At 33.7% G+C, this 12,501-nt stretch overlaps 1 protein-coding gene across 1 annotated transcript in view; it reads left to right on the top strand.

The window, feature by feature from the left end:
- The first annotated feature begins 10,779 nt into the window (after positions 1-10,779).
- The window catches only part of LOC128220731 (uncharacterized), a 46,577-nt gene continuing 44,855 nt past the window's right edge, over positions 10,780-12,501 (top strand). Inside the window, exon 1 of the mRNA XM_052929234.1 lies at positions 10,780-10,854. The gene's annotated coding sequence lies outside the window, so the exon portion shown is untranslated. The remainder of the gene's footprint in view (positions 10,855-12,501) is intronic.

Here is a 12,501-nt window from a genome sequence, read left to right as displayed (position 1 = left end):
ACATCATATGCACAAGTAAATAAATGAATATACTCGATCGTTTGTCCTCTGTAATCGAATAGACCATTCAGATGTATCAAACCCAGTACTTTTATGCACGTATTAGCTCGTGAGTTTCATGTCCAGCAATTCTCGTTAGGGGGTTAGGCCCCCTAGCTGTGGACGAATTCTGTATATGTGTCCCGTCACCAGAACCCAAAAATAAAATTGGAGAAGGGGCTTATGTGTCTTTTGAAAGGACGGTTTATTTTAGTCATTTCTTCCCACTGCTATTGATTAATACTAAGCTTTCATGGGCAGTTTTATGAGGGGGTGGGTGGAGGGGGAGACTCTTTCCCACCTCCCCTCACCCCTTATTTTATATACAAACCTGCGCTAGTATGTTCGTATGTTGACTTTAGAAACGTGTGTTGTGTCATCTAGAAGATCATAGCCTTAAAAATTATACAATGCCGGTCGCATGTGAAAGGGCGTAACCCTCCTCCATCTCGTATACCGAATAGTATGAAACGTGTTTACAACAAGTTTCTACATTTAATTTCATACAAAATAATGCCAAATATCGATTATCTGCATACTGCGTACCATCTTGTTGTGTCCCAATACTCGTTCAAAAGACCCTGCATATCGAAACCAGAACGTTGGAGAAGTCTGTTTGATTATTAACGCAGCCAGGTCAAAAGGATAAAACACCCGATTTCATCTCGTTAAGTCCGTTTCATTTGACAGATTATTCAGAATGGCATTAAGGAACAGTCAAATATTTCAAACTTCATTAGAGGCCGATCGCGTGCATCAAATATGACTGTCATGAGAACACGTCTTGTTCATTGTTGGGGACGGTAGTACCATGTGTTAAGTTCAGACTAGATTTTCAATGAGTAGTAAATCGGTACTCGAGTACTTGAATAATCTTCCGATTCGAGTAATCATTGTTTTTTGGAAGTGACATGTTCATATTCTCTGTACTTCGGTCTTCGTCATATCGACCATTTCCATTTTTGTTTTTATCCTTAAAAAGTATCGACTAATTTACTATATCAGAAATATTAGAACAACGAAAACACAGTTTTTGTACAATTTGGTTTGTCCTTTTATTTCATTTTAATAATAAATGAACTTATCATCCTACAAATATATGGAACATTTCAAAAACTCTTAAAATTATATCCACACCATGGATACATTTCAATTTGCCTCACCGTGCAGCACGACATATCATTTACTGTGGCATCTTGCCAGCCGTTCCATGCAGAACTTTCAGTACTTTGATTATGTATTCGAGTTAAAACTGTGTTAGGGGGTGTTTACATCTAATCGTTAAACGTATCTTCATTGTTATATAAGATTCTCTACCAAAGCGAGGCTGCTGTTGTTATATTTGCTTTCATGTTTCTTAGATCCATCTAATCATCACACGAGTCGATCGATTGCTTTTCGAATTGATAAATCTAAATAGTAATACTTGCCTTTAAAAATCTTTGGAAAAGTTTGTTTGAATTAGCGAATAACATATTCAACTTATGCACCAGTCAATTGTAACTACGCCCCCCACAGGGTCCGGGGGTATACCGGGGTCAACGGGGGAAATGGGCCATTTTTTACAATTTTTGGTTTGTCCTTTTATTTCATTTTAATAGTATATGAACTTATCACCCTACAAATATAAGAAACATTTCGAAAATTCTTAACATTATATCCATACTATGAAAACATTTCAATTTGCCTCACCGTGTAACACGACATATCATTTACTGTGGCATCTTGCCAGCCGCTCCATGCAGAACTTTCAGTACTTTGATTTTGTATTCGACACCAGTCATTTGTAACCACGCCACCCCCCACCCCATAAGGTCCGGGGGTATACCGGGGACAACGGTGGAAATGGGCCGTGTTTTTTCACCTTCCAGGTGGCCCCGTAGTGCGGATTGTCTATCGGGGTTTTGTTTTCGCGCTGAAAAATAGCGAGGGATGGGACAGACACGACATTTTGCGTACGCCCGTTGATTAAGTTGCCAAATCCATCACAGCATCGCAAAACTGTACGGGCACTGTCTGTTTTAACGACTAGAAACATATTTATTACCAGTTTCGCTGCTGGGGTCTTTACCCATAATTTAATCCTTTTGCAATACACCAACCACATAACTTGTAAATTAGATCTTAAACAAGACGTTTGCACGCAACCAGGCTCGAAGACGAGCGCATAAAGGAAACGAACTTTTAAGATGTTATATCCATAAACAAGTAGGTACATGAAAACTGGTAAATTTATGGTATATTGACCAGTATCATGTGAAAGAATTTTGTATTTAGTTTCATCATAAAAGCATAAACCTTCAATATTGTGCTTATAAACAGCATGATGTGCAATCGAGCAGAAGAATGAATGAATGGAGCAGGTGCAATCAATTTCAGGGAATAATTAAGTGCATTTTAAACCATTTTAATTATCTTTTATAAAAAAACAAACACAAGATGTTCATGGAATGTGCGTCATTTAAGGCTTTAATTGACACCTGTTTTAAAAGTGGCGTCTTTTGGTCCGGAAATTCGAAACAGAAGTATTGGTAGAGTCTCGACGAAGGTGTACAACTCATGACCGGACAGTGATGAAATGTTCATGACTTTCAGGACCCAAGCATCGAAACAGATACCGATTTAAAGGTTTAATATAGCACTTTCCGTGCCCAGCATTTTTGTGAAATAATAAAAGAATATCTTCTTAAATTACACATTTTTCTTTTCGGAACGTACCTGGTCAAGTATATTTGTAAATATTAAAGCACGGTCCTCCAACGTGAACAGGGCGGTCGATAATTTATTTTGGGCTTGCTCCCGCTTCTTACAATGTATCATAAAATTGGGTTCATGTGAACCCGTAGTTCCACTATTTAACATATCAATATTCAATGCGTCAATGGAAGTATACCCATGTCGTAGTATGAATTTAACTCGAATTGGTTCCATGGTTATATTTTCAATCAGAGCAGTACTAATAAATATGTTCAGCTTTGATTTCATTTTTAATATCAATTGAAGTCATGTAAGTTTTTGCTGAAAAGAAACAAACATCATAGTTCGTACAATATATGTTACTTAAAATATAATTCATGGTATTAATACAGAACGAACATTAAAGAAAACATAATGACTTCAATTAATGTCTAACTAATTATTCTAGCAATTTCTTTTACAGACAATTCGCGAAAAATGCAGGAAACATATTGTCTCCAATTATCAACACATTTTGAGCAATTCGTGAAAATGTTTCCTTGAAAGTCCAAAACTTTCTGTATAATCTTTCAAAAAGTATCGATATTTCCGGCAGTTAACGTTCCGACCGGAAATAACAGAACAGCAATTAGTGCTTATATTTTAAAGTGACCACCATTCGAATGGAAAGCAATACCATTAATGCAATTACTTGCATTATAACAATACTATTCCTACACAATATCACGCTAGGGACTCCGTTTCGCTGGAAATAAGAGTCATAAGCCGAATAAATGCCATTAATGTTGTAGAACTGTATCGTTTTAAATGTGATCATTTGTTCAAAGTAATTTGAATGTGAGTATGCATTACAAGTGGTAAATGGAATAAGTAGAACCGAGGAAAATAGCAGACATACCTAATTTAAATAAACTGCGACATAAAAACTGTATTTGTTGTTATGCTTAATCATCAATGATGACGATTAATGCAGTATTAGCTTAATGCCAAATGTTCTTGTATCACAAAAAATGCTTATATATTTACTCAACAGATAATAGCTTATAAACATTGTTGATATTATATTTAAAAATATGTGAATATTGGAACAGGAATGCGGATAAATTACTGATGCTTCGAAATCAGGCCATGCCATATTGTTTAAAACGACTTCTCAATCTCAACTCATTTTACCACATGAAAGCATACAAGTATTATTCAAAATCATGCATGTTTTTAAACTTCTTTTCAAAATGGACTCTTAGAATTTGTTGATAAAAGATTTCGTCAATATTTCGAAGAAAACTAACTTTAAAGGAAAAAAAATGTTTGAATATTTCTTTTAAAGCAATAAATTATATAACAATTATACTCAAATACATTTTCTTTCTCCTTGGAATCTTAACAATTTTTATCAATATATTGTAGAATGCGCTTTAAAAACATTTTTTTCTTTAAGCCGAGACTAAGATCGAGATTTGCCTTAATGATTTTCGAATTATAGAGTGTTCTGACATTTTGGTCAAAAGGCCTTTTTCAAAATACTATTAAATATTTTGTTTGACATTTTCAGACTATATCTGACAAATCATATACATGGAATGGCGTTTCAAAGTAAAAAACTCCATACTTTTTATTAAATTTGCCATTTAAAGTAAGAAAAATATAATATAATACACTTCTTTGGCATTGTGAGAGAGGCCTAAATGCCAAGACGTCAAACAACGTTGAATACACTACCGAACTGACATCAAAACGCAATATCGTGGCATCTTAAGTACTAAAGACTAATTTCGATAATAGCTCAATAAATATTTTTATTTTATAAGAAATGAACAAAATTGAAATGCAATACATGACTTGTTTTGCTATAATTTAAAGATGCACTATTACTCCCAAATGAGATGCAATACACTTGTTTTAATATACCAAAGCGAATGAACAAATGTCGAAAACAATGATGCTTATGGAGGATATCGAGTTTAATTTACAAGAAATGTGCAGAAAACACGGTATTGCAACCTTATTAGAACATAGTAGATTGCAGTAAATTTTTTAGCATTTACCTATCATTTAATATTTTTGCGTTTTCAGCTATTAAATACACGGTAATAATATTGTTAATAGTAATAAGTGTTTTCCATTAATGCATTATTTAGTAAGTAGTTAAGGATGTATAACTCAAAACTTTTGTTTGCTTTACATGTGTATGTATTGATTTGAATAACAGTGTCACTTTTATAGTTTATGAATATACTTCACATCATCATTTGAAACACTTGTCTTCAAATTTATTGTCAGCATTCATTTCGCATTATTCAATCAACATTGTTCGTATGACTGTTGCATAGGCTCCAATCTGAATTGTAGTGTTGATAGTGGATTATCTATAAACTTTGATGCACATAACAGACCGCTTGCCACCGCTGTCGCAGCACTGTTATTTAACTGCATTTGATCATCAGGAGTCTGCTTACTCTGCTTTTACAATACAAAACCTGCATGTAGCAAGGTCTCCACCACCAAAGGCTCTGATCCATAACTGTTCTTGTTGAGGCCTCCCTGATGATTGTTCTCCTTCGTTACCTAGTTCTGTACAATGTTCTCGGTTTCAGCATCTTTTAAACATGTTTACCCCAAGTGATACTCTGAAGTTGGTACTAATATCACAAAAAATACCTATGCCAAATCTCAATAACAGCATGGTTTGCTTCAAAATTGTGTATGTCTTTACTCTTTATGAATTAATGTTTTCTCCTAATATATATTGATAAAACTTCCTCTTCTTATTCAAGATAAAAACGTGGTTGAGTAATCGTTATAAATTATTTAATCTGTACTCAATGATATGTTTAGCTGTAGAAAGGTTATTCTATGAACTGTTGGAGGTTTTAATTTACATATTCTATGGAGTATTGCACTTTAAAAGAAGAGCATAATCAAATACAACTTTCAAAACTCGACTTTATTTTTCAAAATGATTCTCTAGCTGTAGATTTGACTCAAGTATTTTGTTAGATATCGGGACCTGTTCTTCCCTGTATAACTTCATTTTATGGTTGCAGTTATTCCTTATGAAGCGAACGTCAGCAACAATGTCAATGCTTCTTTCTAGTATGTATTTCATTAGTTTAATGATGACCGTTCCTATATTGACCTGTGTGTTGCGGTGGTATTCTTGAAATTGGTAGGTTCTCTGTTTGTGTTCTGCTTTACACTACAAAAGTGCTGGCTATAGAACTAACTTTTATAGCCAAGATGTACAAAACAAGCTGCCTAGTCCGTCACATTTAATGCACAAACTAAATACCTTACGTTGATTAGCTTCAATGTCATTGTAAATTAGTCTCAAAACAATCGAGGACGAGTATCAAATGAAGGGGCAATATGTTACCGGGTATTCGATTTTAGAAATAAGTGGTCTGTACTACTTCATTTATTATATCGCACTTCGCTTACAGCTAGAAATATAATTTTCTGCAAGAAAGGTACGTTGAAAGACAAATTAACAAATTGTACAAAATTTAATCAGGAGGTCTGGTTTACAGTATCATTACTTTTACAATACGTATTATGAGAAACTACAGAAACAAGCACAGTGTTCGAACGTTTAAACTTAAACCCCGTTTAAGGGTCAACGCCAAAGACATATAAGACAAACTAAACAATCACAAACCAGAAACATGGAACAACTAAACAAAACTCCACAAGCAATATATACTATATATATAAAAATACGGGTATTTATCAAGGATTTGGAACGGTCAATAAAATATAAATTTAATAGGGGTTTCAACTAGTTTGAACCTCAGTCTTATCCCAACCATCCCGACTAAATTAAAAACGTAAATCTAATCAAAGTATGCATTAACTTGATGAAATTTAATAATAAAACAAATAACAATAATAAACTTACAGGCAAAATCCAAGTACTACTATGATTAGGAATCCCGACTCTTTCTGCAGACCAAGGAATACAATTTCGAGTACCTAATGCAAAAACATTTTAAAGATATAATGCAGTTATGGTTTGAGACTATTAAAATCCAACACAGTCTGCCTTAGTAAATAACAGGATTAAAACGGTGTGATAATAGAGTTTTATAATGAAAAGCATCATTGTACTAAAACTGGGAACAAACAAAGGAAACATTAGTTTAAATAAAAACACATGATTTCCCTATTTAAAATCTGAAACGTTCCTATGGAGACAAAAAAGGTTTTAAAGACAGCACGAATCTGCATTTTTTAAATTAAATCAAAGGACTGAAAGCTTAGTTATTGAAATTGAACACAGGCGGACGATAAGGATAACTAGTGTTTTTGCTGTTTTTTTATTTGTTTTGTTTTTTTAAATTGAGATTGTTCCTGTTAATTGTAACTTCCTAATTAAACAATGCGAGATCGCAAGTTGCACTATGCACGTTTTCTTGAACAGTGAAATAAGGCGATCCAAGCGAGATTGTTTGTTGATCAGTGGAAGTTGGTCGGGCATTTCTGAAACCGATATATTTGTATCAATGGCACTATCAGGGAGATAAGTTAAAAAAAACCTGGAGATACTATTCAGTAAGTGTTCAGTTTGCGAATAAGACAAGCACAAGGCATCATCCATTTTATCCTTGAATTCTGCAGCGGCAGGTGTTCCCGTGGTCAGCGCCACCACGGTTAATTCTGACAGAGCGTGAGACATCTGTAGTCTTTGTGGTAGTCTTTGTAGTACCCGAAAAATGCTGCGAAAATTTGCCTCATGTGGCCTGAAACTGCAATTATGTTTCTGGCTTCGAATAAAGCATTACTGAGAGGTGTAATGGTTGTTGCGTTCTTTACAAGCGGCTTTTTGGTACCAGATGTCATTACCATACATTACGTATCACAAGGCATTTTGAAGAAAGCAGCGCATTCTGAACTGCGTTGACTGATATATTTCGTGAATTTTGCTACAGGGCAAATAATGTTTACCGTTTATGTATACATGCGAATCGACTTGATAACAACATCTAATTTTGACTACCTTTGTATCTTTATGTACAGCATTCTGTGATCCCGAAAAATAAGTATGTAGGTTTTGCTTTATAAAAAAGTCATTCAAGTACTGTCCTTTATTTCAGACGAAATTCTGTGTTAGGATTCCTGTAACCGAACAAAACAGGCTTCTAAATTTAACAAAACTATTTGAATGGTCGAAATATGTTTTGTTTATGACAAGGACCAAAAGCGATTCTACTCCAAATTTATGAAAAATATATGTATATATAAAAAATGAATGCCTAACTACTTGATATAAACATCGACAATGTGAACTAATACTAAAATTATGTGATGTTGAAAATGTCCAGGGAAAATGAAGTATTACCATCAACTTACTCATGTCAGATTTCAAACATTGGCTGATAGATTCCCTTTGGTTTTCTCGGCCTCTACTGCAGAAAGCATACAACGTTCGAACCAGACTTTCTGCATGTGACCAGTTAGTGGCAGCATCAAACGCTATAGAGTTGTATAACTTGTCAATAACTTAAGTTTTCATATTAAAGATCTGTGGTCCATACCGCCCCGCCCACTCCCCCGCCTCAACATTGACAAAACATTACATGAATTGTATTCAGTCCCTGTAACAATGTCCAGATGACCCTTCCCTAATAAAGTTATAGCTTGAATAACCACTTCGAATTGCAAGCATTCTTTTTTGTGAGTTCCTTCTTTGGACGACCGTATACTTGATTGAATGCAAAACAATCAAAGTTTTTATTGTCACTGTCCCCTTTGAACAATAATAGCGGAACGATGATTCAGCAAATTTGGTTGCTACTTTTGTAATTTTTGCATCTTTTCTTCTTGAAAGTCTGAAAAGACTTGCATCAGACGACATTTTGCCAGCTCGTACAATAATTGTTATAAAATCGTCGCTTTCACACAACATTTAATAGTCTTCAAGTGTCTTTTTAAAAAAAAATAGTGACCGGTCAATATTTTCGTAAAGTCCAATTGGCTAAATATTAAAAAAATAATACTATGAAAAGGTCCGCTGTACTTATATAATTACACAAGGGACATAACCATGTAAGGTATTATATATGTTTATAGCGGCTTTTGTATTGTCTCTCTGTGGAACTTGTAATTAGTGCAGTCCGTTACGCTACAGTTATTGCTGGGTGTTTCCTTAAGAGTGTCTCGTAGGTTTTGATCATTATGCCTTTAAAGGGCTTGCGCATGTTGCGTAAAATGAGCAACTTTGTATGACGACATCACGTGTGGCAATCATACGGACTGTTAAATCTAAGATACTGACCCTTCCACAAATATTGATATATGCGTGTATGCGTACTTGTGGGCGTAAGGTTTTGTTGTAAGTTTTTGATTCCTTGTACCGGTGTCGGTTCGCACCCCACTAAAACAAATACAAAATGTTTGTTTGTTATACTTTAAGTGTATTTTTTGCAATGTCAGTTTGAATGAGTTATAAAATAGTTAGAATATTGTTGTTTACAGATACGTTAATGGGAAAATATCGTGCGAAAGATGAGTGAGTCCCTTTAAACGGGATGAAATTGTATTCATATAATAAAACGAATGTTATAACAAACTGGTTGTCAAAATAAGCATTTACTTTCACCATTTATTTTTTTAGCTTTACTAATGTACACAATATCTTTGAAATATGAGTGATCCTAATAGAACGACGTAAACGTTTGGTTAAATGCCTTTGTATTGCAGTGACGTCATTGACGACGTCGCTGTTCCAACATCCGAACTTAGACTACGTTCAGGTAACTAGGAAGCGTTATTTCCATCATTGTAATTTGATTATCCCGAAGAAGTCTGAAATACCGAGAGTCCATGAAAGTTTTACTTACATATGTTAACCAGTGCCCATATTAGGAGTCGTAAAAACCTTCAACGGTTCTTTGAAAAGACATATACTATTTTGTCCTGATGTTTTTGACACAGGTGTGAAGTTTCACCAGTCTAAACAGAGGATATTTGTTTGATTCAGTGATGTAATTCACCAAGTGAGCACCAAAAGCTATAATTTAAGAGTGGCGAAGCCACGATCAAAACTTCTTTTTTAGTGTTCACTACGTGAAATAGTTTACAACTTTAAACTGAGTTTTTTTTTTATCATATGCCTAAAATTGTTCTTCAAATGTATTTAATTGCATTTTATTCGAAAAGAAACAGGCTAAAATGTATGCGCACATAACGTCAGTTCGGAAATGACGTCGTCGGTATTGTGTCCCATTCCTGTGACCGATGACGTTATGTCTTGTTGTTTATATCAGAACGTGCTAAAAGTACAAAACAGTAAAAAATATCAAGAAATCAATGAAAAATATCAAATTTATATTTTCTCTGTTTGAAACAGTGAAATATCACTTTTATTTCATAAATAAATCTCTATAAAATGATATTGTTTATAATAAAATAGTATAAACCCCCAGTATCCACCAGTTTCACCGACCATTCCAAGGCGGTTACCCCAAAACTGTTGAATGAAATATTTGATGCAAGTGTGGTTAGTCTTTGTTGTATTATGTGTTCAAATGTGTTTCGATTGTATTATTCAAAAAATAGATTAACGAAAATAATTAAAAAATATTCAGACATTACATCATTTGATATTACATTTGGCGTCACACAGGTCATCTACATTCAATCAAATAAAACACAATTATATCTTACTTTTCTATTTTCTATATATTGGCTTTGATTGAGACATAAAATTCCACTCATAACTTTGTATTTGTTTCTCAACGTGGCACATTGGTTGAACCTTTTTATGGGCAAGATGATGCCACATGTTATACTACTCTAGGGATCGCCAACATCATTCAGAGAGATACTCATCTAAAAACAATACCGAATCCAATTTCTATAACACGTTTATTGTGACTAAAACGAATAAAATATGCAACTTCGCCCTTTTAAGGTCTCTTTTGAATGATTTGGGAAAGTAACAAAAGCGTATAGTATTGGTAATTTCGCGCATGTGACGTCATCAGTTATTGCCTACGCTCAATGTTCTTTTGCTCCTATAATAATGGGTTATTCGCTTACGCGACACTGCCATCAACTAGTTAACTTGTACGCTCGTTTTAAGTATTAGTTTCAGAAAGGAGAGCTAACAACCACACTTGAGTAAGTTTTTGTCTTTCTTTACAATAAAAAACTGTTATTTGAGTGTATATTATTTTGTTCACGATGTTTCGAAGGGTTATTTTTACAATAGTGTTTTGCGGTAAAATACAATAGGTACATGTCGAATCTATTTTAATGTAATACTTAAATATTTTTTAATTAATATTTTTTCTACGATTTCGTTTCTGAATAACATAAATATTTTAAACATATTTCTTTGTAATGTCTACGTTGCTTTAGAATTCAATTATTAAACAGGCGTAATATTTAGCATATTTAAAGTGTAGTTTAAAATTATGTATGCTTCTTTGTTATTTAATATTGAAAAGAAAACTTTGCCAACATTACATGATTCTTTTACTTACAAGGCATGTAAATAAAGAAATGAGTTAACTGCTTCGAATGTTCTTGCACTTCCATAAATTCTGTATTAAAGTGACTTATTGCAAAATTACAACAACATATGATCTGCATAACATTTAAATTTCAATATTTTTAATAAATAAATAAATGGTGTTTTATACTAAATGTATAGGTTTCCGATATAGGGAGTTACAGATATTTGCAAACATAACTCTTGTCATAGAACAACTATTGTATATATGTATATGTATACCCTTTATTTCCACTAACATGTAATTATACATATAAAATATTGACATGTTAATTTTAGAATTAAAATATTTTGATTTACTGATGTATTTGCTAAATTGATATCTATTTTTATTTTTTGTTGGTTAAGTTCTGTAATTTGTATGCATGGAATCACCTGAAAACACTATATTGTATACTTATTTGTCCACATGGGCTATTGCCTTCTGGATATACTGTAAATAAATATTGAATCTTGAATCTAGAATCTATTAAATTGGACTGCTTCCCACGTATACGGTACATTTCTTTTTAGATATTCCATTCAGACAAATTATACTTGATTAAGTATACTGGAGAAAGCGAAAGGGAGGCGCAACACATTGTCCTTTAAAAATGTTCATGTGAACTTTTCATGTCGTTATGAAAAACGAAAATAAGCATTAATGTACCATTTTAGACAAACAAAAGCCAGAATGTATTTTTGGGATAATCCCTGAACCAAACATACAGCGTTCGGATCTCAAATGTCAGTGGGAGGGGTCTCACTTCCTTTGGAGTGATCCCATGTGCGCACCCTTTAACGACACATTATGGAACTGCTATTCAAGGGGCCTAATTGCTATATAACAAAGGACTAGACTAAGTTTTAGTCTCTGGAAAATGCGAATTTTGATCCAATGCTGTTTAAGCATTATGTATCGGAACAATTTTATTGTTTGAAAGTAATTATTGTTGCTCCTTAATAAAGCGGGTTCTCCGTTTTAACTTAAAAAATACGTTTTGAACTGATTGAGGTCAAACACGTTTTGGACATGCCAAATTGCTCTTACGTAGAATAATTCAGTTGGTAAGAAAGCTCTTGTTGTCATATCATGCGGATATTTATTCAAACTTTTCTTGAAAAGACGTCTGCAATTTAGATGATATAAGAGTTTTGTCCTTTTTGAAATTTTCTCCGGAATTACTGTAATAACCCTTTTCACAGTTTTGGCAAAACATCTAAAACACAACTGGCACTTTGCCTAGGCCAACGGAACATCTTTTTTCGATATG

Source organism: Mya arenaria, chromosome 15 (genome assembly GCF_026914265.1).
Source record: "Mya arenaria isolate MELC-2E11 chromosome 15, ASM2691426v1".
Classification (NCBI taxonomy): Eukaryota; Metazoa; Mollusca; class Bivalvia; order Myida; family Myidae; genus Mya; species Mya arenaria.
This window is presented reverse-complemented; position numbering and strand designations above follow the sequence as displayed.